The sequence below is a fragment of the Bos indicus x Bos taurus genome, chromosome 3 (assembly GCF_003369695.1).
Source record: "Bos indicus x Bos taurus breed Angus x Brahman F1 hybrid chromosome 3, Bos_hybrid_MaternalHap_v2.0, whole genome shotgun sequence".
Taxonomy (NCBI): domain Eukaryota; kingdom Metazoa; phylum Chordata; class Mammalia; order Artiodactyla; family Bovidae; genus Bos; species Bos indicus x Bos taurus.
This window is the reverse complement of record NC_040078.1, coordinates 103,052,744-103,066,382: the sequence shown is the minus strand read 5'-3', so window position 1 is coordinate 103,066,382 and position 13,639 is coordinate 103,052,744. Positions and strand designations below refer to the sequence as shown.

The window sequence follows — 13,639 nt, the reverse complement described above, 5'->3', positions numbered from 1 at the left end:
CCTATAATATGAATGTTGGTGCATTTAATGTTGTCCCAGAGTTCTGTTACTCTGCCTTCACTTTTTTTCAGTCTTCTTTCTGTTTTTCAGCAGTGATTTCCACCATTCTGTCTTCCAGTCATTTATCTGTTCTTCCACCTCAGTTATTCTACTACTGATTCCTTCTAGTGTATTATTCATCTCTGTTTGTTTGTTCTTTAGTTCTTCTGGGTCTTTGGTAAACATTTCTTGCATCTTCTCCATTGCTTTTCCTAGGTCCTGGATATCTTCACTATAATTATTCTGAATTCTTTTTCTGAAAGATTGCCTATCTCTACTTCATTTAGTTGGTTTTCTGGGATTTTAGCTTGTTCCTAAATCTGGGACCTAACCCTCTGTCATTTTCATTTTGATTAACTTTCTGTGAGGTGGTTTTCATTAGGCAGTTGCCAGATCATAGTTCTTCTATAATCAACAATCTTCTACAAGACTTTTAGCCTCATTCACCAGAGAGCAGACAGAAGAAGCAAGAAGAACTATAGCTAACATTTCAAGGTCTAATGTTATTAATTGTTTTCATTAATATTTTTGAAGAAACATAACACAATTCTTAGATAATTTATTATTTGTTTCTATAATTTTTAAAATTGAGTTACACAATATATATATTCTTTTGTAGCTTGATTTTTTTTCACTCAATATAGGTTTTAATATTTTTTCCATGTTCATTATTTTCACTCCTGAGAAGTATTCCTTTCATTTTTTTTTTTTTTGATGAATAGAATAATGACTTTGAATGAATCAAATTCTTAATGAACTCATGAGTCTTTTCCTTATGATTTTTCTTAGATGAACATTTGTCAGAGGCTTCATTGAGCTGCAGGAAGGAAAACTGGAGTGATGGACAAGATTCAGAGCAAGAAGGATTTTGGCATCTGAACTAAGGAGTTGAGACTAAATTCCACACGTGGAAACCAATGAGGCCTCTGGGACAGGGGGAACAAAATCAGAGCTGCAGATTAGAAAGATGGCTACAGCCACCATGTGAATGTCACAGAACTGGAAACCCTCATTCCTTGAGGTAGACAGCTTAGGCGAGGGCTTTTCAGGCTGGTCCAGTGGAATGTGAGAAAAGAAACAGCCTTCCAGAGGTGTGAGGAGTCCCCTGGGCTGGCGCTTCCCTTTGGAGTAGGTAAAGGCCTTCAGCCCTGAGGGTCTCAGAGGGAGCTGAAGTCAGAATTACCTGGACGTGGATGCCATGAAACCCTGAGCTCCCCTTGAGTGGAAGAGGGGATGGCCTGGTCAGTGCTGCAATGGACTCCGTTCTGGGGTCAGGATCAGGAGAGTGGGGAGCAGGATAGAGACCATCACCCAGGAGGAAATGCTCGGCACTCTGTGTGGTCACAGGCATGACCAGTAAGGAGGAGAGGGAAGAGACTTCATCTGGGGAGTACAGAGTGCAGTTGGGGCTAGAATGAGCCAAGTGGCCCAGCCTAAGCAGCCTGCTGTCCCAGAAGCTAAGCTCTTGGGCTCCACTCTCATCAGCTCTCCCCTGTTGGCTCCCAGCTTTCACCTCAAGTCCCAGTCTGGCTCCTGTGAGGAAATACCTGGCCTAGAAAGAAATGTAACTCCAGTTCCCCTGGGGTGTGTGTGGGCAGGGGACTTTCTCATGCTTGGGAAGGATGGAGCCTGAATTTTCTTTTGCCCTGTAGGCAGGACTGAACTCCTCCCTACCCCTTGGTCCGAGACATCACAAAGACGCTCCAAAAGGTTTTACCACTGCCTCACTCACAATTGCAGGAGGCAAGTTCTTCCTGTTACCTGTCTGAAGTCCTCGGTGCTACAGACCTTGTGAAGTGAGGGGTCACACTGGGAGCCTGGTCCCTTCTCTCCTCTCTAAGAAGAGCTTCTCACCAAATACTTGAAATGACAGAACACACCCTCACGGGGCTGAAACCCAAGAGGCACTGGGTAGTTTCAACCCTTCATGGGCACTGTTATTTACTAGATACAAAAAAATGTACCATGTCCCACATCAAATATAATTAATATATCACTTCTGATATGATTATATGTAGGTTTAATGAGTTGCCACTGACTAACTGATAAAATGTTGTATTTAACAGCGAACCACTTTTGATTCTGTGGGGTCCCTATCTTTGAGTCGATAATATCTTTTGTGACTCTAATATGTCTGTAGACTAAAGCTTTAGGGCCCTAGAAAATTTTCCTACAGTTTTTAATGGATAAAACAGCCCTTGGGATGCACCCTGGCAGAAGGAGAGGACAATTTCACAGCCTTCATCACCCTACACCTCCCAGGGGGGCCTCATTTTTTTTTCCTGTGAAAGGAGGAGCAGCTGAGAAAAGATCCAGCCCTCAGGGTCCTTCCTGAGTTCCCAAGCATGCCTCCTTTCCAGCGTCCACAGTCCTGTCCCAGGTGAGCCTTACATTCCCCCTGCCCTCCCTGGGTCTGCTGAAGGGCCTAGTCTGAGCAGGGGTGATGCTACTGAGTGGGAGCCTGGGGCTTCCTCCCCAGCAGGAAAGGACTGAAGGAACTTAGCTCCTGGCTAGAGTCCTGGGGCCACATGTCACCCAGGAGTGGTCCCCTGAGACTGAGGGAGCTTTGCCCACCGCTCCCTTCCCTGTACAGTTTATAATCTCAGGACAGCAGTGCCCACAGACATTCTGGGGAGCAAGCCAGGCTGCAACTGCCCCCCACCCCCAGACTTGCAGGAAGCTCCAGGTAGGACCTGGTCCATTGTTCCTGCTCACCTTGCTTTCTCTCCCCACATCTATGTGAGTATCTCCTTGGCTGAGTCTGCCTCTTTTTCTCTTTATGTCTATCTATTCCTTCCTCTGTCTCTGGGTCTATTATTATCTCTCTCTCTCTCTCTTTCTGCCTCTCCTTCTCTTTCTTACTTTCCATCCCTCTCCACGTGCCTCCTTCTGTCTCTTTTTCTGTTTGCTGTCTCCGGGCTTCTCTGCCTCCAAAGATTTCATTCATCTCTCTGATCCTCTTTCTGAGTGTGTAGCTCTGGTGTTCTGCCTGACTGGATCTTCAGCTCACTCTGGGCCTTTTTTTTTTTTTTTCTGGCCTCTTGACATCAGTTTACTGCTTGCTGTGCCACTGGATTTGCCTGTAGCTCAGTCATCTCCAGCCTCCCTGCTTCTCTCCTCTTCTCCTCGCTCTGTACCTGCCTCTTTGACTCACAGGGATCGTCCCTGCAGGGTTTCTCTGGGTCTCCCCCTGGAATCCAGTTCTCTGCCCTCATCCTCCGCTGTCTGTGTATCTCCCTCACCTTCCGGCTCCCTCTGCTTCCACCCTTCTGTTCAGCCCTCCCTTGCCTGCAGTCACCCCATCTTCTTGCTCTTGCCCTCCCCTCCATCTCCTTCTCTCTCCCTGGGAGACTTGCCCTTGCCTCTCTCCACCTGCCGTGTAGATTGCCCTGTCTCTCTTTTCCCCTGTCTGGCCTCTGCAGGCTCTCTGTTGCTCCAGTTGCCCTCCTCTGCCCTCTGGTGCCTTTTTCTCGCAGGCCTGGCTCACACACGACCTTCCCAGCTTTTCTAATATTCCCTCCTGTGTTCTCCCTTGTCTCCCTGTATCTTTATTCGTCTGCATCTTCACCATGTTTTATCCCCCTGACTCTCCAACAGGGTCTCCATGTCTTTTGCCCCTTTCCTTTAGTCTTTTTACTTCTTCTTTCACAAAGAGAAGAAGAAACAATCTCCCACCTTTTTCCTCCTGCTGAGCCCCCTCCTTCTCCTCCCACTGATGTCAATTATACTCCCAGCATTAATTTTCCTCTCTCCCTGTCTGTAGCCCACTTGCAGATTCTGGTTCTCTGTGCCTCTCTCCGCCTTCTTCCCAATTGTGTTTGTGTCTCTCCCTCCCTTTGGGGCCTCTCTATCTTTCCCCATCATTCTCTGTGCTTTTGTTTCTTTCTGGTTTTGTCTGTTTATTGGACATGACTGAGTGACAGAGCATGCACACACTGAGCATGGCCTGGGTCATTTTTAGTCCCTGCAGGCCTGTGATGATGCTGGAGGAGGGGATGGGCAGGGAGAGCTGGAGAAAGGGGAAAGGAGGAAAAACATATCTTCAGAACTTGACAGAACCATGTATTATTGCAATGAACCTCTTGTTTTATTTCACAGATGAGAAACAATTACTTGCTCAGAGTGACAGCAGTAAACAGCAAAAGTGAAAATTCAAAACTACTTTGAGTCTTTTGTCTCCTAGCTTGTGCTGCAAGGGAGTCGGTATTTGAATAAAAGATAAGTATACGGGTCCAAAATTAAAACAAAAACAAATTTTCTGTGATTTCTATTATATCCTAACAAGAAGCCAAGGCTGGCATCTCTAGCCCCAGATCCAGCCAATGGAATCTGGAGGTTTATCCCTACCAGGACTTGGCAATCACATGATTCATTTCTGTTTTTTCATTGGTCACAGGTCATTATCACACCTGGAGTGGCAGGGTCAGAACCTAAGGTTCAGAGAGGTCGAGCAACTGGCCCTTAAGACACATAATACGTCAGCCAAGAAAGTAAAGTTAGAACCCAGTCCCCAGGCTCTACTTAGGGCAAAGACACAAACTCATCAAAGGCCAAGATGTCCTTGGGGGGCAGAGTCCTGTCACCCACATCTCCTCTACCCTCACCCTGAAAGGACAAGCTGGAGGTAAAAACTGGGCAGTTTCTCACCAACCGGGACCTGTTCAATTATCTCTCTCTTAGGACCTATTTCCTATTCAAAACACTTTTATCTTAAGCAGTAAATGTACTTGCATTGAGCTATATAAGCTGATTCCCAAGTGTAACTCAGTGGAGGAGATGAGCTCAGACAAAAGGAGAAGCTCTCCCTTCTGTCCTTTTCCAGTCTTGTCTAGGTCCAGCACGTCTTCCTCCATCTCTGATCTTTCACTCATATCCACCCTTTTACCTAGCTAGTCTGAACGGAGAAGTTAAATCCCTATATATTCCATCTTCACAGTATCACTGGGGGCTTCCCTGGTGGCCCAGTGGTTAAGACTGTGCCTTCCAATGCAACTCTCTCCCCACATGTCTCATTTTTCCCTAGGAAAAATTCTTAATGGTGAAGTTACATACTGTCAAATTTTCTTGCAGAAAGATTGCAGTCATTTATTTCCCATATGAATTTTCATATCAACATACAAGAATGTCTCCTTTACTGTAAACTGGATGTCAGGCATTATCATTTTAAAAGAATTTTTTGCCAATGTATAGGTTCAAGGCTCTTTCACTGATGTTTTAACAGGCAGTCTTTAAACTTTTGTGGGTTCATTATTTATGAATCTCTTCTTTCGTGAATTGATTATGCATGTCTCAATTTTGGTTATTAGTCTTTTCTTTATGAAGAAATGATCTTTATATTCTAATCATTTTAATAAGTTGTAGGCCACATTGTTGTTAATGTTCAGTCACTAAGTCATGTCCAACTCTTTGCAACTCTGTAAATGGCAGCATGACAGGCTTCCCTGTCCTTCCCTGTCTCCTGGAGTTTACTCAAATTCATGTCCATTGAGTCAGTGATGCCACCCAACCATCTCATCCTCAGTCATCTCCTTCTCCTCTTGCCCTCAATCTTTCTCAGCGTTAGGGCCTTTTCCAATGAGTGGGCTCTTCGCATCAGGTGGGCAAAGTATTGGAGCTTCAGCTTCAGCATCAGTCCTTCCAATGAATATTCAGGGTTGTTTTCCCTTAGGATTGACTGGTTTGATCTATCTGCTGTCCAAGAGACTCTCAAAAGTCTTCTGCAGCACCACAATTCAAAAGCTTCAAGTCTTTGGCACTCAGCCTTGTTTATGGTCCAAATCTTACATCCATAAATGACTACTGGAAAAACCATAGCTTTGCCTATACAGACTTTTGCTGGCAAAGTGATGTTTCTACTTTTTAATATGGTATCTAGGTTTGTCATAACTTTTCTTCCAAGGAGCAAATGTCTTTCAATTTTGTGGCTGCAGTCACCATTTGCATTGATTTTGGAGCCGAGGAAAACAAAATCTGTCACTGCTTCAATTCTTTCCCCATCTATTTGCCATGAAATGATGGGATCAATGCCATGATCTTAGTTTTTTGAATGTTGAGTTTTAAGCCAGCTTTTTCATTCTCCTCTTTCACCCTCATAAAGAGGCTATTTAGTTCCTCTTCACTTTCTGCATTAGAGTGGTGTCATCTGCATGTCTGAGGTTGTTGATAATTCTCCTGGCAATCTTGATTCCAGCTTGTGATTCATCCAGCCCAAGATTTAGCATGAAAGTTCTCTGCAGAGAAGTTAAATAAGCAGACTGACAATATACAGCCTTGATGTACTCCTTTCACAATTTGAAAGTAGCCCATTATTCCATGTCTGGTTCTGTTACTTCTTGACCTGCATACAGGTTTATCAGGAAGCAGGTAAGGTGGTCTTGTATTCCCATCTCTTTAAGAATTTTCCACAGTTTGTTGTGATCCACAGAGTCAAAGGCTTTAGTGTTGTCAATGAACCAGAAGTAGATGTTTATATGAAATTTCCTTGCTCTTTCTTGTATCCCACATATACAACTATTATTCTTTTTTTAACTTAAAGAAAAAATTATTTTTTATATTTATATTGCCAAAAATATTTATTTTTTCTTTTTTACTTTTCTTCCTTTATTCTTATGCTTAAACGAAAGAATGAAAACACTGAATAGTGGCATTTAGATAGAGGATGTGCAATGAGCATAATGCCATTGAGCATAATGTGGAGACAGGGAAATTCAGAAAGGACCAACTTTCTCTTTACCATGAAGTAGATCAGTTTTCAACCTGTGACCCCCAGCATGTGAAGAACCTGGGAACTTATTAGAAATGCAAATTCTCACTTTCCAACCCCATCTTCCAATTCAAATCTCCTTATGACACACAGCAGCAGCATCTGACATGCCTTCCAGGTAATTCTGAAGCACAGTCAAGTTTGAAAGCACTGACTTGGAAGCATTGGATTCATGGCTCATGGCCCAGGTAACAGGAGTAAGGAGAGTCCTAGAACAGGGAGACAAGGGGAGATGGGAGGAGGTTCCAAGAAGTAGACTAGTCTCCAGTCACCTGCCAGCTGGCTGAGAGCTATATAGGAAGAAGTGTTGCACAGATAACTTAGGAATTATACAGCATTAAATGTTCATTAAAAAAAGAGTTTTCTGTTCTGTACTGCATTATAAATCTTTCTTTTTACCCATACCTTTAGGACAAGTCTTACATATATCATCCTTGTGTTAGTGAGGTTTGGGGACATGGTGAAGAAAGACCATAGGGATGAACCACTGAAAAGTTCAGTACCCACACAAGCAAGGCAGCAAGGTAGGTCAAGGATTCAATGAGACCAAGGATTTTAGAGCAAAATGACCTGGGAATCACAAGGAGCCCTCAAAACTACTGAGTAAATAGACAGCAGGTCTGATGAGGAGCTGTGTTGCTTTGTTTGGTTATTAGAGGATAAGGGTCAACAACAAGAGGCTGAAGGGATTGGAACAATCAGTTGATGCTTAAAGGCATCTCTTCCACCATAAAATAAATATTCACCCATATATTTTTCCAAGATTGTCTTACTATATTATTTCTTGCATTTCACTCTTTAACATACTTAGAATTTATCTTGGTAGATTGCATGAAATCATTTTCCTACCCATATCATTTATAACTCTTCCTTGCCCCCCTGATTTACAACAAATAATAAGCATTTGGCAAAAACTATGTTGAATCAATGACATAATTAATGAACAGCAGTAAAGTTTCATTCACCAGAAAAAGTCTAACATTAATGATAACCCTAACAGTGATGAAAAGCTTAACCCATTTTATGAGTGTAATAGTTCTAATCCTGATCTTTAAACCAAGGTTTAGAAACCTCTGCTGTCCCAGGAGAAATCATAAAATGGAACAAATAAGTCTGAGAAAAGCAAAGCTGTCTCTGGAAAAGAAGAGACAGAATTGAACACAGCACACAGCATTTCCTTGACTTGGCCTTCACTCTTTCATCACCATGACTGTAACTTAATCCAGAACCAAATGCTGACACCACTCAAACTACTACAGGGACCTCTCCAGTAGTGCACATCTGCTAGCCCAAACTTCCTGTTAAGAAACATGAATGAAAAATGAGCGTGAAAGTTCCTTGGTACCAAAACCCAATAAATTACATATCCCTCAAAATCTTTAAACAGGCAGAGCACAATGCAGGAGCTTAACCATTCAGCTGTGACAGAATTCATCCTGTTGGGCTTTGCCTCGAACCCCAGGACCAATCCTCTGCTCTTCACCTTCTTTCTAGTCTTTTACCTGCTGATCCTTGTGAGCAACAGCCTCCTCATCACCCTCATCCACCAAGACACACGCCTCCACACGCCCATGTACTTCTTCATCAGTGTCCTCTCCATGCTGGACATGTGTTACACCACCACGACTGTGCCCCAGATGCTCGTGCATATTCTCAGCAAGAAGAGAGCCATCTCTTTTGCTAGATGTGTGGCCCAGATGTACATCTTCCTTTTTCTGTGGAATCACTGAGCACTGGCTTTTCACCATCATGTCAGTGGACAGGTACGTGGCCATCTGCCACCCTCTCCGGTATAAGGTCATCATGAGCCCCTGGGTGTGCCTTCTCATGGTGGGCATCTGTGCAGCCTATGGTGTAGTGGGTGGTCCATCCTATACCTTCTTTGCTATGCGCCTTTCCTACTGTGGTCCTAATGAAATTGACCACTACTTCTGCGAGGTTCCTGCAGTCCTGAAGCTGGCTTGTGCAGACACATCCCTCAATGATTTGGTGGACTTCATCACCGGCTTCAATGTCATTGTGGTCCCACTCTCCTTGATTGTCCTTGTCTATGTCAACATCTTTGCCACCATCATGAAGATCCGCTCAGCCCAAGGACGGATCAAGGCCTTCTCCACCTGTACCTCCCACATTACTGTGGTCACCATGTTCGCTATTCCGTGCATCATCACGTACATGAGCCCTGGCTCTGACTCCTTGTCAAACAGTGGCAAGAAAATGGCCCTTTTCTACAACATTGCCACAGCCTTCCTCAACCCTGTCATCTACAGTCTGAGGAATAAGGATGTGAAAAATGCTTTCCTCAAACTGATGGGAAGGGGCAGGGCCCCAGAGTGACACTTTAAAGATTAAGATCTGGGAAATTTTACATGAGGGCGTACACTCACCAACTCCCTAAAGACTCTTCCATAAGACCTGGAAGAGATGGTCTCCATAAAGCTAACCATTCAACTCCTCAGTGAGAGAGAACAGTGTGTTTGGCAATCAGCATTGTCTATGGTGCTGTGGTTTGAGACAAAGACGATCCAGAAGATCTAACACAGTGGTCAAGAGCCAGGACTCTAGCACCAGGCAGATCAGGATGGCACATTTGGCTTTATCAATTATGAGATATGTGAATTTTTTCTATTAACATAATTAATCATGTGTTTTTATTTATTAATTTTTTGGCATGTGAATTCTTACAGCTCACTTAACTCCTCTAAGGTTTGTATCTCTCCCTTAGAGGGAAGTTGTAATGATTAAATGAGATAATACACAAAATGTTCTTTGTACAGAGCCTGACATACAGTAATTTTTTAGGAAATGTTAGTTTCAATTTCAATATCTTTTACTCGTGGATGAATTATCAACCCTTAAATGGCCATGATCTTCCTGGTTAGTGGGTGACTGAATCCCTAGAGAGACAGTGAAAAAAAAAAGCGTGATGGAGTCGGAGAGTGGAAGAAGGAGGAACTCAGAAACTGTAAAGCGGAAATTTTTATGGTTGGAAAAGAACTTGAGAAGGATGAAATGAGCCTATGTGTACCCATCTATAGGCTGCGCCAGTTAGAGCATCTGGGATCAGTTGAAGTTATTAGTATCTTAGAAAGGGGCAAAATTTTCCTCTATGACCATTTTTTACTGTTCTCATATTTTTCTCTCTTCATTTCTCCTTTTTTTTTCTAATGACATCCATTTTTAAAAACAATAGCCTCTCTAGATAATCTCAAGGAGAAGAGATTCTGCGCACTTAAGGATGAGAAAAATTAGAGGATGAATACAATGTGACCTCCAGATGCAAAATTTAGGGAGTTCAGAAAGAGGTTAAAAATTCAGCGGAGTTTTTTTGCTCTGTTCTCTCTTGCTTGAAGGGACTTTCCCCAAAACAATGTTTATTTCTCATAGAATCTTTACAAATATGAATTGTTTTTCCCATGTTTCATCAATCTGCAGGGTCATGGTACAGGGCATCACCCATCTTTACTGACTGCTGGCTGCCACGGGAACTTCAGAGCCCAACAAAGCAATTCCCCTGATGTTCTAGAGGCATGTCCCACAAGATAGCATGGAGCCCCTTTGGGTTTTTCCCAGCCTCTTGCTGATGTACACTGTCTATGAAACTCCTTACAAAAAAAATCAGCTGGGCTTACCAAAAAATATAACATGAATGTCTGTTCCCTCTGTAACAGGTCAGGCTCCCTGTCAAAGGTGCAGGTTCACAATTCCCCAAAGCTATTACCCGAACTCACCATCCAGGAGCCAGAGCATTGCATAAATAATGAAGCAAAATTAAAGGCAAATAGCAACACAAAGCATATAACTGCAACATACTTATAGACACATGAATAAAATCATTAACACAAAAGAAGCTCTTACAAATTGGTAAGAAAAATATACACACTTAGGAAAACTGGCAACAGATATGACACTTTATAAAAAAGAAGTCCAAAAAGTTAATAAACATATGGGGAAATCATACCATAATAGGCACCAAAGAAATGCAATTTAAAATATCAGTGAGATACCACTTTTTCACCTTTAGAATCTGGCAGAGTTTACACAATAGAGGAGAGGTGGCCTCAATAATAAATTGAGAACACAATAAAACATGGATTTTCATACATTGCCAGTCGGAGTACAGATTGACCTAAAAAGCACATTCATATTTCACACGACCAATTGATAGTAATCAGTCTAGGTGCTGGTTGTATAGTAGCAAAGACCTTCACAATGCCCAGTCTATGGCCAGAGCATTGCAGAAGACATTTAATTCTATGCAGTCAGCCGTGTTCATACTCTAGGTTTTAGCTCCATTAGAACACGTGGTCAAACAGAAAGTCAACGCTGAAAGCAGGAAAACCAGCAAAGAAAATTTCAACTCAATCCCGGATATACTCAGCTCAGCAGCAGGCTACAAATAAGGATGTAGAAGTGGTTATTCACTCTGAACCTGGTCAAGAGGGCAGCGGAGGTGAGGCTGACGCAGCCCAGGAAACCTACCTGGATGACCTCTGACATTGTCTCCAGCTCTGGGGGTCATGATTACTAGAGACCTGCAGAGCAGAAGCACCAGGCACATCACCCCTTACTCCATTACTTTCCTCTTACAGGGAGTCCTCATCTGTTCCCAGAGGGATACCTGTCAGAACTGGTTGCAGTTACAGATTCCTCTGTGTCTCTAATGGGATACCTTATGTTCTTCTGGCTGCTAGAAGGTGATGGGAGTGTTGATCACAGAAGTGCTAGGTCTGCTTCTGATGAACACAATGGATGCTGTCCCCACATTAAAGTGCCAAGTACTCAGAAGAACTATGCAAAAAAGATCTTCATGACTCAGAAAACCACGATGGTGTGATTACTCACCTAGAGCCAGACATCCTGGAATGTGAAGTCAAGTGGGCCTTAGGAAGCCCTAAGCCTTTGTTCATCACTATGAACAAAGCTATTGGAGGTGATGGAATTCCAGTCGAGCTATTTCAAATCCTAAAAGACGATGCTGTTAAAGTGCTGCACTCAATATGCCAGCAAATTTGGAAAGCTCAGCAGTGGCCACAGGACTGGAAAAGGTCAATTTTCATTCCAATCCCAAAGAAGGGCAATGCCAAAGAATGTTCAAACTACACCACAATTGCACTCATCTCACAGGCTAGCAAAGTAATGCTCAAAATTCTCAAAGCCAATCTTCAACAGTACATGAACCATGAACTTCCAGATGCTCAAGCTGGTTTTAGAAAAGGAAGAGGAACCAGAGATCAAATTTCCAACATCTGTTGGATCATCAAAAAAGCAAGACTTCCAGAAAAACATCTATTTCTACCTTATCGACTATGCCAAAGCCTTTGACTGTGTGGATCACAACAAACTGTGGAAAGTTCTGAAAGAGATGGGAATACCACACCACCTTACCTGCCCCCTGAGAAATCTGTATGCAGGTCAAGAGACAACAGTTAGAACTGGACATGGAAGAATGAACTGGTTCCAAATTGGGAAAGGAGTATGTCAAGGCTGTATATCGTCACCCTGCTTATATAACTTCTATGCAGAATACATCATGAGAAATGCCAGGCTGGAGGAAGCACAAGCTGGAATCAAGATTGCCTGGAGAAATGTTGATAACTTCAGATACACAGATGACACTACCCTTATGGCAGAAAGCAAAGAACTAAAGAGCCTCTTGATGAAAGTGAAAGAGGAGAGTGAAAAATCTGGCTTAAAACTCAACATTCAAAAAACTAACATCAAGGCATCTGGGCCCATCACTTCATGGCAAATAGATGAGGAAACAATGGAAACAGTGAGACTTTATTTTCTTGGGCTCCAGAATCACTGCAGATGGTGACTGCACCCATGAAATTAAAAGATGCTTGCTCCTTGGAAGAAAAGCTATGACCAACCTAGACGGTATATTAAAAAGCAAAGACATTACTTTGCTGACAAACGTCCATCTAGTCAAAGCTATGGTTTTTACAGTAGTCATGTAAGGATGTGAGAGTTGGAGAAATTATGAAGAAAGCTGAGCACCGAAGAATTGATGCTTTTGAGCTGTGGTGTTGGAGAAGACTCTTGAGAGTCCCTTGGACTGCAAGGAGATCAAACCAGTCAATCCTAAAGGAAATCAGTCCTGAATATTCATTGGAAGGACGGATGCTCAAGCTGAAACTCCAATACTTTATCCACCTTATGCAAAGAACTGACTCATTGGTAAAGACCCTGATGCTGGGAAAGATTGAAGGCAGGAGAAGAAGGGGATGACAGAGGATGAGATTGTTGGATGGCATCACCAACACAATGGACATGAGTTTGAGTGAGCTCCGGGAGTTGGTGATGGACAGGGAAGCCTGACGTGCTGCAGTCCATTGGGTTGCAAAGAGTCAGACACGACTGAGTGACTGAATTGTACTGAGCCCTGAGTAAGTGGTATCTCCTGGCCAACCTCTAGTGACCTGCAGGGCCAGTCCCCAATATAGTTCCTCTATTTCACAGTTCAAGAAGCTTTGCAAGTTCAGAGCTACTACCATTTTGGTTAAATCGAGCTGGTTCAAGTTTTCCACCAGGCAGAGGAGGTGCCTGCTATAAGGTCATGCCTGGCAGGCTAGCTCTGCACAAACTTGTTATGTGTAGCAATTGGAGTTCATTCAAGAAACATAGACACTGCATGTGCTATGGATTAAGAATTTATTTTAGGGATGAGACCTTACACAACTGTGGCAAGACTGAGGAGGGGGCACTGGAGGATCAGAATAAAGTCACTAGTACTTTATCATGATCTACTGGTAAAGGCAGACAAGTCAGAGCTTACAGGAAGGTGTGAGAAGCCCCAGATCCAATCCATTAACACACTATAACAGGGGAACG

At 43.1% G+C, this 13,639-nt stretch overlaps 1 protein-coding gene and 1 pseudogene across 1 annotated transcript in view; both read left to right on the top strand.

Moving 5' to 3' along the window:
* Window positions 1-2,870, top strand: part of LOC113890028 (olfactory receptor 2D2-like) — a 192,972-nt gene extending 190,102 nt beyond the window's left edge. Inside the window, exon 7 of the transcript XR_003510408.1 lies at window positions 829-2,870. The gene's annotated coding sequence lies outside the window, so the exon portion shown is untranslated. The remainder of the gene's footprint in view (window positions 1-828) is intronic.
* A 3,572-nt stretch (window positions 2,871-6,442) lies between these two features.
* On the top strand, window positions 6,443-9,453 carry LOC113890527 (annotated as a pseudogene).
* Window positions 9,454-13,639: the final 4,186 nt, after the last annotated feature.